Source organism: Giraffa tippelskirchi, chromosome X (assembly GCF_054371585.1).
Source record: "Giraffa tippelskirchi isolate mGirTip1 chromosome X, T2T-mGirTip1v1.2.pri, whole genome shotgun sequence".
Taxonomy (NCBI): domain Eukaryota; kingdom Metazoa; phylum Chordata; class Mammalia; order Artiodactyla; family Giraffidae; genus Giraffa; species Giraffa tippelskirchi.
In genome coordinates, this window is record NC_137289.1 from 21,904,709 (window position 1) to 21,927,463 (window position 22,755).

The window sequence follows — 22,755 nt, forward strand, 5'->3', positions numbered from 1 at the left end:
ACGCTATGGACTGCAGCCTGCCAGGGAGGATAGCATTATTTCCTTCCTGTGCTTTAAGATGGAAAGCAAACTGCTGTACTTTACTTTATTTGGGGGGACTCCAAAATCACTGCAGATGGTGACTGCAGCCATGAAATTAAAAGACGCTTGCTCCTTGGAAGTAAAGCTATGAGCAACCTAGACAGCATATTAAAAAACAGAGACATTTCTTTGCCAACAAAGGTCCGTCTGGTCAAAGCAATGGTTTTTCTGGCAGGCATGCATGGATGTGAGAGTTGGAATATAAGGACAGGTGAGCATCAAAGCATTGATGCTTTTGAGCTGTGGTGTGGCAGGAGACTCTTGAGAGTCCCTTGGACTGCACAGAGATCCAACCAGTCCATCCTAAAGGAAATCTACCCCGAATATACATTGGAGGGACTGATGCTGAAGCTGAAACTCCTATATTTTGGTCGTCTGATACGAAGAACTGACTCACTTGACAAGACCTTGATAGCGGGAAAGACTGAAAGTGGGAAGAGAAGGGGATGACAGAGGATGAGATGGGTGGATGGCATCACTGACTCCATGGACATGAGTTGGAGCAAGCTCTGGGAGTTGGTGATGGAAAGGAAAGCCTGGCGTGCTGCAGTCCGTGGGGTTGCAAAGAGTTGGACACGACTGAGCTACTGAACTGCACTCTAGCTAAGGCCATTTATGAGATGGAAAATACTTGTTTTTTTCCAATTATATATGATGATAGTATGAGACAAAGTCACGTGTGCCATCTGATTGGAATTGATAGCCATGTAAGAGTGTATGATTACAAGTAGGGCATTGTCTGCATTCAGTCATGAGAAGTATCTGGGTCATCCTAGAGCTTCACCAAATGGCTTCTTCAACTCAACACACAAAGCCTAGAATATGAAGACTCCAGCAAATTTGGGAAGTGTGTGTGTTATTCCCTCAGTTGTGCCCGACTCTTTGGACCCCACGGACTCTTTAGACCCACCAGGCTCCTCTTGTCCATTGAATTCTCCAGGCCAGAATACTGGAGTGCATAGCCAGGACCTTTTCCAGGGAATCTTCCTGACCCGTGGATCAAACCTGGGTCTCTTGCATTGCAGGCGGATGCTTTACCATCTGAGTGAGACAAGATAATAAACATGTGGCCTGTTGCCTAGATTTGGCAAGTCCTTAGGTATAGTCAATTTCTTTTGTGTCTTACGCATGGATGCCAGAGGTTTGCCACTTGATGCCTCCAAACAGTTTGATAGTTTGAAAAAATGCTGGAGATAAAAAAAAAAAAGAAGGGATCAAGTAAAAATTGAAATCTGGAAAACAGAAGATGAGTGATAAAGTTGGGTACCTTTGTCCAGTGGAAACCAAAAAGAAAATGTAGAAATATAACCAGGTTTCTCTGAATTGAGTCAAATACAAGTCAGCCATATTTCCTGGTGTCTGTCTGTTTATGGTGTCTTTTTCAGGTTCAAAGGGCAGAGGCAGAAGAATGGTTGAAACAAGATGTCTCTCTTCTGGGACAGCACTGCCATCGTGCGGAAACAGTTTGATCAGGCCAAAGCTGTGAGCTGCTCTTCCTTGCGAGGCCTAGCAGTGGAGGCCGGTCAGATCAACTTAGGAACAACAGAACCTGAACTCAAGCCTGGCCCTCAACCTTTTCTGTGTGATCTGGCAGGATCGGTGGACAGTCAGGTTCTAGGCTTAGTATCTGATCGGTGAGGGCCCAGGACCAAGGAGCCCTCCAGCTGCTGCCAGGAAGTCCAGTCACAGGAAGGAGGTAAGCGGGGCCTCAGTTTCCTAACATTGTGGTGGGCCTTAGAGCCAAGCACTGAAAATGGGGGCACTTGTCTTGTGAATCTGCCCTTTGTAGGGCCTGGGCCCATTGTGACAGGAGTGACAGAGTGCAATGGACTGGCCTAATGCCAAGTACCTTAAATAGGTGATGCCGTTGACGAAGTTGAGGGTGACCAAAAGTCTAAATAAAGTACCATGGCTTGGAGCAAGAAGGACCTGTATGGAAGGAATGGGAATACACTGACTTGCTGGTTTGAGTCAGAATATTTTCTAGGAGCCTGCAGATGCTCAAGTGGATGAAAATCACAAATGTAGTGGAAGGCCTATATTGTCTGAACCCACCCACCAGCTGCGAACTTCTGTGTCTTTGCAGGTTCACTCTAAAGCCCAGGGTCAATACCTTTGTCCTGACCCGACGCTGATGTTATCTCAGTTCTTGCAGGGGAGCGGGGCAAAGACCTGGCTTTGGGGTTGGTGTGTGCTAAGTCTCTTCAGTCATGTCAGACTCTCTGCGACCCTATGGACTATTGCCTGCCAGGCGGGATGGTTTTATTTCCTTCCTGTGATTTACGATGGAAAGCAAACTGCAGCAGTTTGAGGATCATGTTTTAGCTACTTCTAAGCTATGTGGTTTTACTCTACTTCTAAACTATTGTATTTTGGGGGACTCCAAAATCACTACCGATCGTGACTGCAGCCATGAAATTAAAAGACGTTTGCTCCTTGGAAGCAAAGCTATGACCAACCTAGACAGCATATTAAAAAACAGAGACATTACTTTGCCAACAAATGTCCGTCTAGTCAAAGCAATGGTTTTTCCGGCAGTCATGCATGGATGTGAGAGTTGGAATATAACACAGCTGAGCGTCAAAGCATTGATGCTTTTTAGCTGTGGTGTGGCAGAAGACCTTTGAGAGTCCCTTGGACTGCACGGAGATCCAACCAGTCCATCCTAAAGGAAATCTACCCCGAATATACATTGGAAGGACTGATGCTGCAGCTGAAACTCCAATATTTTGCTCATCTGATTCGAAGAACTGACTCTCTTGAAAAGACCCTAATACTGGGAAAGATTGAAAGTGGGAAGAGAAGGGGATGACAGAGGATTAGATGGGTGGATGGCATCACTGACTCCATGGACATGACGTTGAGCAAGCTCTGGGAGTTGGTGATGGAAAGGAAAGTATTGGTGATGGAAAGGAAAAAGTTGGTGATGGAAAGGAATGGCGTGCTGCAGTCCAGGGGAGTGCAAAGATTCGTACATGACTGTGCGACTGAACTGAACTAACTCAACTGAAGCAATGTTGTAAGTTTTAGCCAAACATATATTTTCGTATTGTACAAAGTCAATGTTAACATTAGAATTTATGTTTAAATATTTGGAGAAAACAACTAATGGTGTCTTCACTTCTAAAGTGATTTTTTTGTGGTTGTACTTTCAATTTTTCCCATGTATAGTGACAAGGGTTAATTTTGATAGTATTCTGTGTAACATCATATTCTCTAAAAATGACACAGCACTATCCACATAATGAATTGACTAAATATTTTGCTGTTATAATCAAGGGTTTTAATAAATTATTACTTGACTCAAAATCCAGTCATCTATACTTAATGACATTTAAGTAGCCTCTCTATATAAGACCTAAGAAACTAATAGGACAAATCTCCAACCACAAGGAAATTCCACATAAACGTTGTCATTTGAAATCCTTACCAAACATAATGTTCATATACACCTGCAGCCTTTAAAATTATAAATAGAGTAACAATCGGATTGTAATATATTTAGATATTGAGATTTTACTGAGCTTTGGCCAATGATAAATATCCTACATTTACTTCTTTATAATTGTTAAATTTTGTATTTCTTTGCCAGATGCTTAAAATAGCCTTAGGATTTGAACAACAATTTAAAAAGTGTTATAAGATTTAGCAAGTAAAGTATTATTAGTTACCACATAAAGAATAATAGTATTGGAAATTTCAAATTATCTAAAATTGTGGGAAATATCAAAGGCACTTAAGTCTACCTATTTTGTTACCAGGATGGAATTGAGGAAAGATTTGCTGATTGTCTAGGTATGTACGTGTTTGAATGTTTTGAACACTCCTTTGATGAAATATTGTTGGGCTTCCCTGGTGGCTCAGATGGTAAAGAATGTGCTTGCAATGCAGGAGACCTGGGTTCCATTACTGGGTCCGGAAGATACCCTGGAGAAGGGAATGGCAATACTCTCCAGTATTCTTACCTAGAGGATTCCGTGGAGAGAAGAGCCTGTGGGCTATGTCCATGGAGTCGCAAAGAGTCAGACACAACTGGGCGACTAACACACACACACTGATTGATTGACCTATATCTACTTACTTAAATGGTGTCAGCTTTTGTGATTAATCATACATAATATTTGAATGTATTTATCATGTTGGTAATGGTGGATGGTGCAGGAAAGTGACATTTGTGATCAACTGTTTGTATTTGACCTTTGAAGATTTGTGAATTCTCATCACTTGAGAAATTTACAGTCTTCTAGAAGAAGCCTCTGGCTCACACCAGCAAGTCAGTGTATTCCCATTTCTTCCAAACAGGTCCTTCTTACTCCAAGCTATGGTGTGTGTGTGCTTTTGTGCTCAGTTGCTCAGGCTTGTCTGACTCTTTGCAACCCCATGGACTGTAGCCTGCCATGCTCACTCGTCCATGGGGTTTTCCTGGCTTTACTATAGGCTTTTGGGTGAACTCGACTTCATCAGTGATTTTGGCTCTTTAGGGTACTTGGCAATGGCCAGTCCATCGCCCTCTGTCACTCCTGTCACAATAGGCCCCACAACACCCAAAGGGCAGATTCACAAGACTAATGCCTCCCTTTTCTGCGCTTGGCTCTAAGTCCCATCCACACTGTTCGGAAACTGAGGCCCCGCCTCCCTCCTTCTGGTGCTTGGACTTCCTGGCAGAAACTGGGTGGCCCCTGGGCCCTGGCCCCTCACTGATCAGACAGTAAGCCCGAAACCTGGCTCTGTCTCTGTTCCTGCCAGGCAACAAAGAGCATGCCAGGCTTGGGTTCAGGTGTGTTAGGCTTGCATTGGCCTGAGCTACCTCCACTGTTCCTCTGAACGGAGCACAGCTTGGACACGATCAAACTATTTCTGCACTATGGCAGTATTGTCCCAGAACAGACAAGCCCTGCTCCAGGCATTCTCCTCCTGCCCTTCAAGTCTGAAAAACCACCATCAACAAAGACACCAGGAAATAGGGCTGCCTGGTATTTTGCTTGGTTTGAGGAAACCACCTCCTAGTCTTTGCATTTATTTTTTTGGTTTCCATTGGATATCAAAATGAGATCTAAGTGACCCAACTTCATCAGGCATCTTCATTTTTCTAGATTTCAGTTTCTACTTGACCATGTCTTCCCACATTTGCTCTTCTTCACCCAGCACTTTATCTCCAGTGTTTTTTTCATGGTATCAAATTGTTTGGAGGTATCAAGGGGCAAACCTGAGGGATCCATGCCTAAGAGAAAAGAAAATGACTATGCTTAAGGACTTGGCCAGTCTGGGCAATGGGCAATGTGATTATTATTCCATCTCACTTCCCAAATTCCCTGGGCTCTTCATATGTCAGATCTTGTGTGTTGAGTTGGAGGAGCCATTTGGTGGAGCTCTCGGAGGAAGGACTAGAGACCTCACATGACTGAATGCAATCTTCTAATTAGAATCATACATTGTTATGTGAGTATAAATTCCAATCAGATGTGACCTGTGACTTTGTCACATGATTTGACACTAGAAATCAAGCATTTTCCATGCCATTACATGGCCTTAGACTTTACTGTTTATGTTTGACACTTTTTTTTTTACTTCAAGACCTATTTTATAATATTTTCTCATTAGTAAGAAACAGAGCTTATTTTTACTCTTGCACAAAGTCTTTAGCAGCACTTTGTATCATTTACACATTTCCATATTAATGTATCTTTCAGAGTTATTAAATTTTCTTGTATTAAAGAAAATACTTTTTACTAAGCTGGGTCTTCATTGCTGTGTGGGCTTTTCTCTAATTGCAGTACAGGAGCTTCTCCTTGTGATGGCTTCTCTTCTTGTGGGGAACAGGCTATATGGCACACGGACTTCAGTAGTTGCGACGCACGGGGTCAGTAGTTGCGGCTCCCGGGCTCTAGAGCACAGGATTTGTAATAGTACACAGGCATAGTTGCCCCATGGCATGTGGGATCTTTCAGGATAAGGGATTGAACCTGTGTCTCCTGCATTGGCAGGCAGATTCTTTATCACTAAGCCACAAGGGAAGCCTGAATTTTCTTATATTTTATTCTAGAACATGTTTGTTGTATTAGTTGCTCAGTTGTGTCTGACTCTTTGCGACGATGGACTGTAGCCTGCCAGGCTCCTCTGTCCATGGGATTCTCCAGGCAAGAAAACTGGAGTGGGTTGCCATTTCCTTCTCAGGGGATCTTCCCGACCCAGGGTTCGAACCCGGGTCTCCTGCACTGCAGGCAGATTCTTTACCATCTGAGCCAAACATGTTTAGGATATTATAATGTCAAAAATATATTTTAGGTCATTCCCAATGAGAAGAATGAACCCCTTTCAAAATGTCCTTTCCACGCATCATCATCATCACTTCCCTGTACATAAGTACGTAAGATATGTACTTTTATAAAATAATGTTCAATTCCCAAGTACTATATTTATTAAAACAAGTTTTTATCATTTATAACTCGTCCAAACAAGATTTCTGAATTCTTTACTCCTGACATCCGGAAAAAGAGAAGAATGCCCACTTTTGTCAATTCTATTGAACATATTAGCCAAGGTAATCAGGCTAGAAAAATGTATTAAAGGCAGCCAGATTAGAAAAGAAGTAGTAAAATTATCTGTCTTCAGAAATAAAATGCTTACATTTAATGAAAATTCTAAGAAATCCACAAAAGCAATATAAATGCTGGTTAATGAATTTAGCAAGTACTATAGGATAGAAAAGCAACACACAGAAATCATATTTGTAGAAACTAGCAATGAACAATCTGCAAATGAAGTGAAAACAATTCCATTTGCAATAGCTTTAAAAGGAATAACATTCTTAAGACAATATATAACTAAGGAAATAGAAGCCTAGTACATTGAAAATTACTGACAATTAAGGCTGATGTAAATAAATACAAAGATATCCTTTATTCATTGATTGGAAGACTAAACATTGTCAAGACAGTAGTACTGCCCCAAGGGATCTACAAATTCACTATAATCTCTGTCATTATCCCAACAACACTCTTTTTGCAGAAATGGAAAAGCTAATCCTAAAATTTCTGTGGAATTGCAAGTGACTTCTGTAGCCAAAATAATCTTGAATGTGAAAAACCAAGCTTGGGGACTGATTTCCATATTTCAAAACTTGCTAGAAAGCTATAATAATCAAATCCGTGTGATACCAAATAAGAATAGATCCTTAGAACAATTAAATAGATTGAGAGTGAGAATCAACCCATACCCTATGATCAAATGATTTTTGAAAAAGGTGTGTAGGTAATTTAAAGGGCAGAGAGTTGTCTCTTAATAAATGGTGCTGAAATAAAAAATGACTTTAGACACCTACTTCACACCATATACAATAATAAACAGTATGTGTCTAAGTTCTAAATCTAAGAGGTTGAATGCCGGAGTCCTGCTCCAGCTGGTCCAGGTTCCCTCAGGATGGACGGCGTTGGCGATACGAATTAGAAGACACAGCGAGTCTCGGTGTTTCCAAGTGTCTTCTGACTTTATTGTTTTCAGGACAGCTTTTATATTTTTAGTTGTACATAGAGACAAATGTAAAGTGTAAAGTCATGCCAAATCAAATCAATGGGTCAGCAGTCTTTGACCCTTATCGAAACCAGGACACTGTTTGTGTTTTTAGTTACAAAAAGTTTAAAGTTGTTTACATCATCTTCTGGCCTTGAGGCCTGCTGACATCTGGTGACTCTTTTATTGATAAGGGTTGATCAGCCAGGACACTTTTGCATCAGGCACAGAAAGTACCAGGGTTACACATTTCTTTTTTTAAAGAATACAGGCACAGCAGATTATGACAAAGAAAGAATTCACAAACTCAGAGTTTAAAGGTAAAACCTGTTTTCTGTACTCTATCTTATGCCTTGAGCCTAACAGAGAAGAATGTGGTCCCATAAAGTCATAGCACAGCAAGCTGAAAATGCCAAGGTCAGTGCTTAGCAAAATCACCAGCTGAATTAACAATCGTCTTATTATTTGTATTAAAGCTAAACTTCTATTTATATAAATCTCTAACTATTATGCTTTCATTATATAGGCTAAATATGTTAAGAGCAAAAACATAGTGAATAAATATAGACTAAGTAACAGTTTCATAAAGCAATATCTCTTATATTTCCTAATAAGCCTTTCTTCCCTACAAAGGGCTCTGTGCCCATCGGGGCTTTTTGTGTGGAAGCTCTCAATGCTGTTTTGTTGTTAAGGAGCAGCCATGCACATTAGCTCCAAAGGCACAGGTATATTTATTAAGCAAACCAATATGCTAGCAAGAGGAATTTAGATTAGCATACTCTATATCTTAGATAATTTTATTAGGGTGCTATCGTTCAGGGGCCTTGTCGATTGAGGTTTCAGAATGATCTATTTTAGAAGAAAATCAGGAAAAGCCTTTTGCCTAAGTCACAGAAAATAAGAAGAGGTTTATTATAGCAAACATCAGAAAGACAGATATTATCTTCAAGGTGAGCGCTGAGGCAGCCTTCCGAGAATCCCTGAGTGCTGAGAAGCTGTGCTCAAATCAGTCCTCTTCCTCATGACTCTGTCACGGGTGGGATCTCGTGGGCTGGCTCCCAGCAGTTGAAAGTATAAACTTGTAGAGAAAAATATAAGGACAAGCTTTATGACCTTGAATTTGGTAATAGTAACAACTTTTGTGCATCAAAGGACCCTATTAAGAAAGTGAAATGGCAGTCTTGAAAATGGGAGAAAATATTTGCAAACTGTTTATCTTCCAAAGTTCTAGTATCCAGAGTATATAAAGAACTCATAAACAAAAAGACAACCCAATTTAAAAAATAGGAAAAGGACTTGAATATATGTTTCTCCATGATACATGGGCTTCCCTGGTGGCTTGGACTGTAAAACATCCGCCTACAATGCAGGAGACCTGAGTTCGATCCCTGGGTCAGGAAGATCCTCTGGAGAAGGGAATGGCAACCCACTCTAGTATTGTTGCCTGGGAAATCCCCATGGACAGAGGAGCCTAGTTGGCTACAGTCCATGAGGTTGCAAAGAGGCGGACAGAGTGAGCAACTAACACTTTGACTTTCACTTTTTTAAAAATTTTAAATCTATTTTTTAATTAGAAGATAATTGCTGTACAGAATTGTGTTGGTTTCTGCCAAACATCAACATGAATCATCCATAGGCATACATATAAAGGAGATACATAAATGGCCAGCAAACCCATGAAAAGATACATAGCTGTCAAAACAAAAATGTAAATTAAACCCACCAAGTGGTACCTCTTTATGGCCAGTATAATGCAAGAAAGGAAAGAAAAGTACAAGCATTGATGAGGATGTGGAGAAATTAGAAGATTCATGCAGTGCTGGTGGGAATTGAAAATGTGCAGCTCTATGGAAAACAGTTTGGCAATGTTTCAAATATTTAAACATAGAATTACCATATGACACAAAGTTACTTCAAGAATTTTACTATCATAACTTTATTTCTGAAGGCATGATCTTTCATTTCAGAACAGTAAGAGTTGCAGGTGAACTGTTAAAAGGTCATTTGGAGTTCTTTTAGAATTTATCCTGCAGCAAAACAAAATTAAATATGGCCCAGCAATTCTATTCCAAGCGTGTGTGTGTACTCAGTCACTTAGTCATGTCCAACTTTTTGTGACCCCATGGACTGTAACCCTCCAAGCTTCTCAGGCAAGAATACTGGAGTAGGTTGCCATTAGGATTCGTCCCCAGGGGCTCTTCCCTACCCAGGGATCTAAATCGCATCTCCTTCATCTCCTACATTGACAGGCAGATTCTTTACCACTGAGCCACCTGGGAAGATATATACCCAAAAGAATTGAAGACAAGTACTTACACATACATGTATATAGATATATTCTGCTGCTGCTGCTAAGTCGCATCTGTCGTGTCCGACTCTGTGCGACCCCATAGACGGCAGCCCACCAGGCTCCCCCGTCCCTGGGATTCTCCAGGCAAGAGTACTGGAGTGGGTTGCCATTTCCTTCTCCAGGGCATGAAAGTGAAAAGTGAAAGTGGAGTTGCTCAGTCGTGTCCGACTCAGTGACCCCATGGACTGCAGCCCGCCAGGCTCCTCCGTTCATGGGATTTTCCAGCGGCCTATTTACAACAGCCAAAAGGTGGACACAAGCAATATTTCGATCACCTGATGATTTGATAAACAAGATGTGATATAGATTAACCATTTATAATTCAGCAACATTTAGGATATTCCAAATGCTGTGCCAGTATTATCACTATTCACCTCCAAATCATTTCCATTACCCCAAATGAAGCCCTCAGATCAGTTCAGTCACTCAGTCATGTCTGATTCTGCAACCCCATGGACTGCAGCACGCCAGGCTTACCTGTCCATCACCAACTCCCAGAGCCTACTCAAACTCCTGTCCATCATGTCGGTGATACCATCCGACCATCTTATCCTCTGTCGTCCCTTTTTCCTCCTGCCTTCAATCTTTCTCAGCATTAGAGTCTTTTCCAATGAGTCGATACTTTGCATCAGGTGGCCAAAGTATTGGAGTTTCATCTTCAACATCAGTCCTTCCAATGAATATTCAGAACTGATTTCCTTTAGGATTGACTAGTTTGATCTCCTTGCAGTCCAAGGAACTCTCAAGAGTCTTCTCCAACACCACAGTTCAAAAGCACAAATTCTTTGGCGCTCAGCTTTCTTTATAGTCCAACTCTCACATCCATTCATGACTACTGGAAAAACCATAGTTTTGACTAGATGGACCTTAGTTGGTAAAGTAATCTCTCTGCTTAGTAATATGCTGTTTAGATTGGTCATAGTTTTTCTTCCAACGAGCAAGCCTCTTTTAATTTCCCGGCTGCAGTCACCATCTGCAGTGATTTTGGAGCCCCCCAAAATAAAGTCTGTCACTGTTTCCATTGTTTCCCCATCTATTTGCCATGAAGTGATGGGACTGGATGCCATGATGTTAGTTTTCTGAATGGAGTTTTAAACCAACTTTTTCACTCTCCTGTTTCACTTTCATCAAGAGGCTCTTTAGTTCTTCTTCGCTTTCTGCCATAAGGGTGGTGTCATCTGCGTATCTGAGGTTGTTGATGTTTCTCCCAGCAATCTTGATTCCAGCTTGTGCTTCGTCTAGCCTGGCATTTTGCATGATGTACTCTGCATACAAGTTAAATAAACAGGGTGACAATATACAGCCTTGACATACTCCTTTCCCGGTTTGGAACCAGTCTATTGTTCCATGTCCAGTTCTAACTGTTGTTTCTTGACCTGCATACAGATTTCTCAGGAGGAAGGTCAGATGGTCTGGTATTCCCATCTCTTTAAGAATTTTCCACAGTTTGTTGTGATCCACACAGTCAAAGGCTTTGGCATAGTCAATAAAGCAAAAGTAGATATTTTTTCTGGAACTCTCTTGCTTTTTCGATGATCCAGCAGATGTTGGCAATTTGATCTCTGGTTCCTCTGCCTTTTCTAAAACCAGCTTGAATGTCTGGAAATTCTCAGTTTATGTGCTCGTAGTGTTGAAGCCTGGCTTGCAGAATTTTGAGCATTACTTTGCTAGCGTGTGAGATGAGTGCAATTGTGCGGTAGTTTGAGCATTCTTTGGCATTGCCTTTCTTTGGGATTGGAATGAAAACTGACCTTTTCCAGTCTTGTGGCCACTGCTGAGTTTTCCAAATTTGCTGGCATATTGAGTGCAGCACTTTCACAGCATCATCTTTTAGGATTTGAAATAGCTCAACTGGAATTCCATCACCTCCACTAGCTTTGTTTGTAGCGATGCTTCCTAAGGCCCACTTGACTTCACATTCCAGGATGTCTGGCTCTAGGTGAGTGATCACATCAACGTAGTTATCTAGGTCATGAAGATCTTTTTTGTATAGTTCTTCTGTGTATTCTTGCCACCTCTTCTTAATATCTTCTGCTTCTGTTAGGTCCATACCATTTCAGTCCTTTATTGTGCTCATCTTTGCATGAAATGTTCCCTTGGTATCTCTAATTTTCTTGAAACCCTAGATCCATGAAATAGTTTTTCTCCATTACTCTGGAAAGGTAAAATGGATATTATTCCACCATAAAAAGAAATCAAGCACCAATGTATGTTATGACATTGACGCACCTTGAAATCATTCTGCCAAGTGGTAAAGGAAAAACAGGAAATGCCACATTAGGTATGGTTCCATTTATATGATATAGCTAGAGTAGGTAAATCCAACAGAGGCAAAAGCAGATTAGTATTTGCCAAGGGCTGGACAAATTGGGTAATGGAGAAAAACTAGTTCATGGATCTAGGGTTTCTTTTGGGGTAATGAAAATGAATTGGGGATAGAGAGAGAGAATACTTGGCACAACATTCCAAGTGTATTAAATGTCACTGAATTATACATATGAAAATAAATAATTTTATGTTACATGAACTTTACCTCAAATTGTAATAATGGCAATATTTTAAACATGTCAGTATTCCAAAGATTTCTTAATGATATTTGAAAAGCATTCAAGCTAGATAAGAACTTGTTTTAACAATCATATTGTTGGGGATTTGAACAGTATTTTATAGAAATACATATCTTGCATATGTAAGGAAAGGATGATGATGCATAGCAAAGACATTCTGAACGTGATTAATTCTTCTCATAGTGAATCACCTAAGATATTTTTTTGATTTTGTAATTTCCTAAACGTGTTCTAGAATAAAATATAAGAAAATTCAAGCACTCTGAAAGAGCTATTGATATGGATATGGATAAATGATATAAGGTCCTGCTAAAGACTTTGTGCAAAGGTTAAAACAAACTCTGTGTCTTAGTGAGGAGAAGATACTATTATAAGACTGATCTCCAAGTAAAAAAAAAAAGTGACAAACATACACAGTAAAGTTGAAGGCCATTTAATGATTCTGAAAATACCTGTTTTTTCCAACGTTATATGATAACATGAGACAAAGTCACATGTCCCATCTGATTGGAATTTATAGTCATGTAAGAATGTATGATTATAAGTAGGAGATTGCCTGCATTCAGTCATGTGAGGTCTATGGTCCTTCCTCCTAGAGCTCCACCAAATGGCTGCTCCAACACAATACACAAGGTCTAACATATGAAGACCCCAGGGAATTTGGAAAATGAGATAGGATAATGACCACCACGTGACCTGTTGCCTAGATTGACCAAGTCCTTAGATATAATCATTTTTTTTCCTTCCTTAGGCATGGATTCCTGAGGTTTGCCCCCTGACACCACAAAACAATTTGATAGCATGAAAAAATGCTGGAGATAAAAGGCAGAGAGAATAATAGCAAATGCGGGAAGCCTTGGTCAAGTAGAAAAGGAAATCTGGAAAAGAGAAGATGCCCGATGAGGTTGGATGGCTTACATCTCAATTTGATATCTAACAGAAACCAAAAATTAAATGCAAAAGTATGACCAGGTTTCATCAAACTGAACAAGATACCAGGCAGACACGTTTTCTTATATCTTTGTTCATGGTGTTTTTTCAGACTCGAAGGGCGGGGGAAGAATGCTTGGAGCTTCCTTGTCTGTTCTGAGACCATACTGCCATTGTGCGGTAACAGTTTGATCGGGCTCAAGCTGTGCGCTGTTCCTGCTTGAGAGCCTGGTTCGGCCAATGGAAGAGAAAACAGAACCTGAACTCAAGCCTGGCCTCTCTACCTTTTTCTCTGTGGTCTGGCAGGAGCTGCTGCTGCTGCTGCTAAGTCGCTTCAGTCGTGTCCGACTCCGTGCGACCCCATAGACGGCAGCCCACCAGGCTCTGCCGTCCCTGGGATTCTCCAGGCAAGAATACTGGAGTGGGTTGCCATTTCCTTCTCCAGTGCATGGAAGGGAAAAGTGAAAGTGAAGTCGCTCAGTCGTGTCCGACTCTTAGCGACCCCATGGACTGTAGCCTACCAGGCTCCTCCATCCATGGGATTTTCCAGGCAAGAGTACTGGAGTGGGGTGCCATTGCCTTGGAGCAGGGACAGTCAGTCTGTGGGTTTAGTGTCTGACCAGTGAGGGGCCAGGGCCCAGGAACTAGCCAGCTGCTTCCAGTACATTCCTGATTTTCATTCCCTTGAGCAGCTGCAGTCTCCTAGATGTCCTGGCTCACACCACCAAAGCAGTGTATGCCCATTCTTTCCAGACAGGTCCCTCTTGCTCCAAGCCATGGTACTTTAGACATCTGGTCACCCTCAACTCCATCAATGACACCAGCTCTTTAGGGTACTTGGCACTGGCCAGCCCATTGCGCTCTGTTCCTCCTGTCACAATGGGCCCAGACCCTACAACACAGGGGTAACCAAGAGGCCTGAACCCCAAAGGGCAGATTCACAAGACAAATGCCCCCGTTTTCCTTGCTTGGCTCTAAGTCCAGCCCACACTGTTAGGAAACTGAGGCCCCGCCTCCCTCCTTCCTGGCAGCAGCTGGAGGGCTCCTGGGCCCTCACTGATCAGATACGAAGCCCAGAACCTGACTGTCCACTCATCCTGCCAGACCACAGAGAAAAAGGTAGAGAGAGGCCAGGCTTGAGTTCAGGTTCTGTTGGTCCTAAGTTTTTCTGACCCGCCTCCACTGCTAGGCCTTGCAAGGAAGAGCAGCTTACAGCTTGGGCCTGATAAAACTGTTACCGCACGATGGCAGTACTGTCTCGGAACAAGCAAGGATCTCTGCTCCAACCATTGTTCTCCAGCCCTTCCAGTCTGGAAAAACACTGTGAACAGACAAAGGCAGTAGGAAATCTGGCTACTTTGTACTTTCATGGTTTGAGGAAACCGGCTCCTAGTCTTTTCATTTAATTTGTGGTTTCCATTGAATATCAAACTGTGATCCAAGTGACCCAACTTCATCAGGCATCTTCTCTTTTCCAGATTTAAGTCCTTTTTGGTCAGGTATGTATGATTAACATATACTTAATAGTTTAATATCAAATTTTTTCGTTCCTTTGCAGCTTTAAAATCGTTTATGTTATTTTCATAGATTATATCTTAGTACACTGCATTCCCATTAACTTAGATTTATAATTCTCCCTTGTGTACTTCTCTTACATTTTAAATTCCAAAGGAAAATAAAAGATTAGAAAACAGAAGTAAGAAGTTCTCTGGTAGTCCAGTGGTTAGGAGTTAGTGCTGTCACTACTGTGGCTGGGATTCAATCCCTGGTCCGACATGTATACTAAAATCCCACAAGCAAATATATATGACTTCCGTAGTGGCTCAGTGGTAAAGAATCCTTCTGCCAATGCAGGAAACACGGGTTCACACCCTGGGTTGGGAAGATCCCTTGGAGAAGGAATTATCAACCCACTCCAGTATTCTTGTCTGGAAAATCCCATAGACAGAGGTGCCTGACAGTGTATACAGTCCATAGGGTTGTAGAAGAGTTGGATAGGACTTAACAACTAAACACACACACACACACACACACACACACACACGTGTGTATATTTATTTATTTATTTATTATTATTATTCTGACATGTATATGTACCTATGGAGTCACCTTATCTTTGTTCTTTATTTCTTCATATGACTTCAAGTTATTGAGTAGTGTCTTCATTTCACCTTGGAGGACTCCCTTTTACATTTCTGTTATGCTAGGTCTTTTAGTAACAAACTTCATTTGTTTTCTTTTCTAGGAATGTCTTAGTTTCTCCTTCATTTTTCAAAGAGTCTAGCTGGCTGTGGAATCCTTGGTTGATATTTTAGAATTTTAAAGGTTTCAGAAGAGAAATCAAATGCAAGTTGTATTGAGGCTACTTTGTATATGATAATGTGTGTTGATGCTTACAAGATTCTTGCTTCGTGGCTCTAGTAAGTATGATTATAAACTTTAGTATGACATTGTTTTCCTGGTTTTCATCAGTTCTTTGTATTTAGTTGTTTTACCCCTTTCATATTTGAAGATGTCCATCAAATATCCCCATATTTAGGGGAGTTTATTTAAAGTCTTTTCTAGTACATCCATTGCCTAGCCTTCATTCTAGATGACTTTAGTTTATTGCTTTTTCCTATAAATGGACATACCTCTGTTACTTTGGATGTCTCATTTTTTAATTGGTGGTGAAAACTGAACATTTTGAATTTTCCACTGTATCAACAGGCAAATTAGATTTCCAACACACAGGTTTAGTTGATGGCACTTGTTGTGTATTGCTTTTTTCTTGTTTAGTGATGTTTCTCAATTATTTTTGTAAAGTCTGTACTTTGCATGTGTGGCCACTCACGTCTATGTTATGTTAGCTTAGTGACCACCTAGTGTTTTAACAGGCTTTCTTTAAACATCTGAAAAATGCTGCCAGTTTTACAGTTGGATTTGTCTGGAGATCTCTTTCAATGATTATAAAGACTGCTCACAACTCTACCCTTCACTTCCAGCTTGCAAGGAGCCTAAAGAGACAGGAGTATTTAGGGGCTCAGGCCTCATCTGAAGGGTCATGTAGCCCTGCACAGGTCTGCAGGTTTCTAATTTCTCCAGTACATGTAAGAACTTTTAAAGTTCCTTCTTCCCCCACATATTTCCTTTCACATCCTTCTCCTTTCTGTGCTTCTCCATTTGTCTACTTCTTGTCCTAGGTATTGTCTATTGCCCCAGACTTTTCTGGTCAATTCTTGCCCCTTTGAATTTTTTTAGTAAATGCCTTTCTTCAAGACAGCCCAGCGGTGGAAACACTCCAAGGAAGTCAAGACAAAGACAAGTTCTTGCACCAACCTTTCAGGGAGCCTCCAGAGAGGTCAAAATGGACAACCACAATTCTTTGAGAGTAACTCCATATTTCCCCCTCAGGAACTCACATCACGCACCAGGATGACAAGAGCCATCTTTAAGGCAGTGTGGTTTTTAGGGGATGGTAGGTGGGGAATTTTAAATGCCATAGTCCTCTCTCACTGCAAAGTAGTCACTTGTTTCTTCACCAAGCCATTGACTGATTTTCTTATGTTTTCAACTAGATCTAGAGCCTTGTAAAATTGGATCCTGACACTTTATCAGCTCCTTTGTTACTTTTATGGAGGTATGGGTCACTGGAGTTCCCTACTTCACCATCTTCAGTGACATCATTTTTGCCACATGGTTTTACCTTTCTAGAAAAAATCGTGCTTCTTCAGAAAGTACCTGCTACAACAGATTCAGATGAAGAAATAACAAGGTCGTTTAAATAACACTTCTTAGTTTGGCTGGGTGGTTCCGCTTCTGCTCAGGCCCGTGAACTCCGGGCAGTGGGCCTGTAAACATCTGGATGTACCGGAGTACTTAGAAGCACACCTGCTCCTGTCATAATGCTGCCTGGAACGGGCTTGTCTTTGGTGTCCTGACGCTGCTGCCATTAAAGATCCACGTCCCCTATTACCTGGGTAGCACTTGAAAGTCTACTTTCTCTTTTTCCAAAGAGCAGGAACAGGAGACAGATGCCCACAAGAGCCTGCCTTTGTCTTTCCTTGGATTTCTCTAATCCTGTCTGCATTGGGTGGAGAACAAGGCCTTGCCCATGACTTTCTTGCCTGGACCAGGCAGCTGCAGGTTCGGTTCTAGTCCCTCACTCTCCACATTGTACACCAGGATTCCACCAGTGTTCAAGCATCCTGTAAGGACATAGAAGAGAAGGCAGGGAGGCCCAGCTTGGGTCCAAGCCTTTTCCAAGTCCCCACATGTGTGATCTTCTACAACTTTTGGCCTCAAAGGAAGGAAGTTGTAAGGGTTTTTGGTGTTTTGCGGAGAAGGCAATGGCACCCCACTCCAGTACTCTTGCCTGGAAAATCCCATGGACAGAGGAGCCTGGTAGGCTACAGTCCATGGGGTCGCTAAGAGTCAGACACGACTGAGCGACTTCACTTTCACTTTTCTTTGAAATAATTTCCTCATGATGGCAGTAGTGCTCCAGATATGTAGGCAGGCCAGGTCCTTGAGCCCTCATCTTCCACCCAACCAGTCTGAAAAAAACACCACCAGGAGACAAAGGCTCCAGGAAACATGGCTGCTTTGTATTTTGGAGGGTTTTAAGAAAGTTGCTTGGCTTCCTGGGTGGCACAATGGTGTAGAATCTGCCTAGCAATCCATGATATACAGGAGTCACAGGTTCCATCCCAGGTTCACGGAAGATTTCCTGGGATAGAAAATAGCAACCCACCTCAGTATTCTTGCCTGGAGAATGCCATGGACAAGAGGAGTCTGGCTCTAGTCCATGTGGTCACAAAGAGTGGAACATGACTGACCATTCAGAAAACTTGCTCATGCTCTTGTTCTCTTGCTTTCGTTTCCACTCATATCAAAACTGAGACCTAATCTACGTATCTCCAGCAGGCATCTTCTTTTGCAAGAAATGAATTTCTACCTGACCTAGTTCTGTTCTTCACTTAGCTTTACATCCCATGAATTTCTCAATTTATCAAGTAGTCTGCTTCTCTGGCCAAGTCTCAAGGATCCAGGCCTAGGAGAAAAAAGATCAGTCCAGAACATCAAGGACAAGATTAGGGCATTTCTAGGCAACAACTGTTGCTGATAATTATTGAGTATTTACAGTGTACCAGTAAGTATTCCACAGATTTTTGGTTAGAATTCATAGATTGATTCTTCACAGCATCCCTCTGCGTGAGTAGAGTGATTCTTGCCACTTAATAAATAAGGAAACATAGCACAGAAATTTTACAAACCTTTTCCAAGGAATAGAGACAATTTAGAAATCAGAATAATCAGATTTCAGAACTCACACTCTTAAGCACTAGAGAAACAAACTATAGGCTCAGTTCTGGCACACCTTGAGGAAGCCTCCCAACCTTTTCTGGTTTTCTTACATTCTCTAAGACGCAGGTGCAGAGAGGATTCAGGAAGGAAGTTCAGTTCCATCTTGGATTCTTGGCATACAGGAACACAGGTAAAAATAAGTCAGATTCTGTTGACCTTGTAATTATTAGTCCACTTGTTTTTCAGGCATAGGAAGTTGTTCAGTTTCATCTAGGCCTGGGTCTTTTGTGGCTGAATCGTCTGCAAGATGATTAAGATGGTTCTGAGGGCAGTTTAGCAGTATCTTCGTCTGCAAGATGATTAAGTTTGTTCTGAGGGCAGTTTAGCAGTATCTGGTATGCTTGTAGGTCACAGACCATACCAATTCTGGAGTCCCGTGTAGCGTTGGCTAACTGAATAGACTTACACATCCTAGTGAGGTTACCAAATGGAAAAGAAGACCAAGAAGTGTTCACTAGTCTGGAAGGAGAAGGCAGTTACAGTAGATTTGTAGCTGATTATTAGGCCCAGATGAAATGCTTAATGGAGTCTTGATATTATCTGAGGTGTCACAAGAGGACAGGCCTATGAAATTCCTTCATCTCCATCCAGTTATAGCTATGAAGCAAAAACAGAGAATGTTGATTAATATAATGTGATTAGTGGTCTCAGGTCTTAAGAGTATTATGTCTTCCCTTCTTGTGACACTCGAGAGGAGATCAAGATTCCCTCTTGGGTAGATCTTTTTTCTTTAGCTAGCCTAAGTTAGACAGGGCATATTAGCCTCTACTTCTAATTGGCCCCCTTTGTTTCCAGGCAATGGGGCTCTATAATTTTTTCTGACTTTAGACTCAGAAGAGGCAAACCAAATGCTGCTAAATTTCCCTTGGAATAGGCTTGTCCATCATGCTCTAATACTTTAGCCGAAGGAACTGAAGCCCTGTAAGCATAGGGACACCATATGAAAGTGTGTTAACTCTGCTTGCAAGGGGCAGGAACAGGGGACAAATGCCTACAGAAGCTTACATTAGTCTTTGTGTTAGTTCTACTAGTCCAGCCCATTTTGGAAAGAAACCTAACCCCCACCCTACAACTTTCTGTACCTTGACCTCCTGGTGAAAGTGAAAGTGTTAGTCGTTCAGTCCAGACTCTTTGAGACCCTATGGACTGTAGTCCACCAGGCCCCTCTGTCCAGACTTCTCCAGGCAAGAATACTGGAGTGTGTAGCCAGTCCCTTCTCCAGGGGATCTTCCTGACCCAGGGACTGAACCCAGGTCTCCTGCATTGCAAGCAGATTCTTTACCAAGTGAGGTACCAGGTGTGGCACCTGGCTTACTCCAGGCCCCCTCACCCTGCAGATTCTAGGCCAAGATACTCCCAACATCCAGGTCTCCTGTAAGGCTTTAGAAAAGAAAGCAAGGAGGTCCAGCTGGGGCCCCAAGCCTGTTCTACCTTCTCATAGGTCTGACATTCCTTGACTAGTAGAACTTACAAGGACAGTGTAACAACTTAGGATGTTTTGAAACTGTTTCCACATGATGGCAGTAGTGCTCCAGCTATGTCAATAGACCCTGTCAGCTCTCTTTTCCCGCCCTTCCAGTTTGAAAAACTTCACAAAGAGACAGAAGAACCAAGACAATTAGCTCTCTAGCATTTTGTCCAATTTGAGGAAACGCTCAAGCAGGTACACTTTTGGGTTTTAGTTTTCCATGAAATCAAACTGAGGCCTAAAACCACTCACCCTCATCAGGCATCTTGTTCTTTCAGAAATTATATTTGCATTCTACCTAGCCTAAGCATTTCTTGTTTTCTTCATTCAGCATTTCATATTCAGTATTTTCCTTTGGCACCAAGTTTTATGTCTCAAGGGATAGTTCTGACATATCCAAATTTAAACGAAAAAGAAATGCTGGAAGTTCAAAGTGTAGAAGAGGATACCGCTAGCCACACAGCTTATTTCTGAGGCTCTCAGAGATTCTGACTCTATTTTTTGTCTTAGCAGTCATACCCCTATTTTTTTTTTTTGATAACCCTTTTCTAAGCCCAATAGTAAGGCCTATTTAGTGCTCTTCACTCTATTCAAAACAATGCCTCACATGGAGTGACACACTTTTATACACTTCTTTCATAAAAGACTTTTTTTTAATGTGGTGTATGCTTATTGTTGGTCTCATTTAAGACTGCAATAGAAGTAGTTTCCAATGTCATTAAATAACTTTTCCTTCTATATATCTTAAGATTTTTACTTTATTATTTATTGATATGTTTTTTTTTTTTACTATTTTTCAGTAGAAAATGCCCTTTTATTTGTAAAAGGATTTTGTAAAAGGATTTGTAAAAGGAAATAAAGGAATGTTCTCAAAAAAGAAAATCACTAATATAAATGGACCATGTCAAAATAAGCACTGATTAAATTGATGGATATTTATTCACTTCTGATTCTTTTGCTTTACACATATACCAATCTTAGGTTCTTGAGGAAGACAGAGAACTGAATTAATTAATAAACATAAATTACTTACTAACTATATAATCTTACATTTCCCCACTTAGGGAATGAGGTTTATTAAAAAAATTTTTGAAGTATTTATATAAATTAGTTATTTGCTTGGCCCAAAAATCACGTAATATATTAAACCTGCTAGTATCTTATAGTCCACATTGTCTGTTGTCCAGTAATTTTACAAATAATGAAAAGTTACCAAATCTTATCTAATTTGAAATTAGAAAGCACATTTTTCCTTTGACTCAAATAGGAAAGAAAAAAGTAATTTATATAACATCCATGAAGGAATTAAAGAAGGAAGACATGAAATCACATTCTATTCTTTTTGTAGATGTTTCACGCAGAAGGAAGCTTTCATCTATAAATGCCTTTGTAATGTTTTTAATTAAAGAAAGAATACCAAAAAGAATGAGCTCATTTTACTAAATATTATGAAGCAACAACAAAAAATTCTGTCTAAAAGGAAAGATTGAGTCAATCATTGTAAAAATAAATTCAAGGAAATGGAAAGCCAAAAATGCAATAGAAATAATAAATAAATTCTAAACTCTTTGAAAACATCAGTAATAAATATCAACCTATTCTGTTTGATTAAGAAAGAAAATGGTTATGAACACAAAGAGGACCACATCAAGACACATGGAGATTAAAATGGCAAAAACTAAAGATAAAGAGAGACTATTAAAAGCAACAAGGAAGGGTGAAGCAACAAATAACAAAGTAGAGAATACTCATAAGGCCATCAACTGACTTTTCAGCAGAAATTCTCCAGAACAGAATACAGTGGCATGATATATTTGAAGTGATTAAAGGGAAAAGCCTACAACCAAGAATACTCTACCAAGCAAGGCTCTTATTGAGATTTGATGGGGAGATCAACAGTTTCACAGACAAGTGAAGACTAAGAGTTCAGCACCACCAAACAAGCTTTACAAGAAATGTTAAAGGAAATTCACTAAATGAAAAAGGAAAGGAAAAATTAGAAACATGACAATCATGAAATGAAAAACTTCACGAATAAAGACAAACATACAGTACACATAGTAAATCATCTATGCAGAAAGCTAGTAGGAAGGATAAAAGACAAAAACAGTAAAATCATCTATATCCACAATAACCAAGTTAGAGATATACAAGACAATTAAATGTAAAATATGATATCATGAAGGGAGAAGAATACAAATACATGTTTGTTACAGTGCATTTGAAATTAGGAAAATGGAGCTTAAAACATGTGTATGTATATATATATATATATATATATATATATATTCACATCTTGCTATATAAAAACCTTATGGTAACCACAGATCAAGAACCTATGATAGACAGATATATTAAAAGAAGGAATCCACAGGTAGTCATCAATTCACAAGAGAAGAGAACAAAAGAAGAAGAAAGGTGAAAGACCTACATAAATAACTCCCAAACAATTAACAAAATGATAATAAGTACATATCAATAATTGCCTTAAATGTAAATGGACT

At 40.5% G+C, this 22,755-nt stretch overlaps 1 long non-coding RNA gene across 1 annotated transcript in view; it reads left to right on the plus strand.

Annotated features, from left to right (window-relative positions):
• LOC145536978 (uncharacterized) overlaps nucleotides 1-3,390 on the plus strand; it is a 68,752-nt gene extending 65,362 nt beyond the window's left edge. Inside the window, exons 30-31 of the long non-coding RNA XR_014076112.1 lie at nucleotides 1,467-1,777; nucleotides 2,168-3,390. This is a non-coding gene — a long non-coding RNA (uncharacterized LOC145536978). The remainder of the gene's footprint in view (nucleotides 1-1,466; nucleotides 1,778-2,167) is intronic.
• Nucleotides 3,391-22,755: the final 19,365 nt, after the last annotated feature.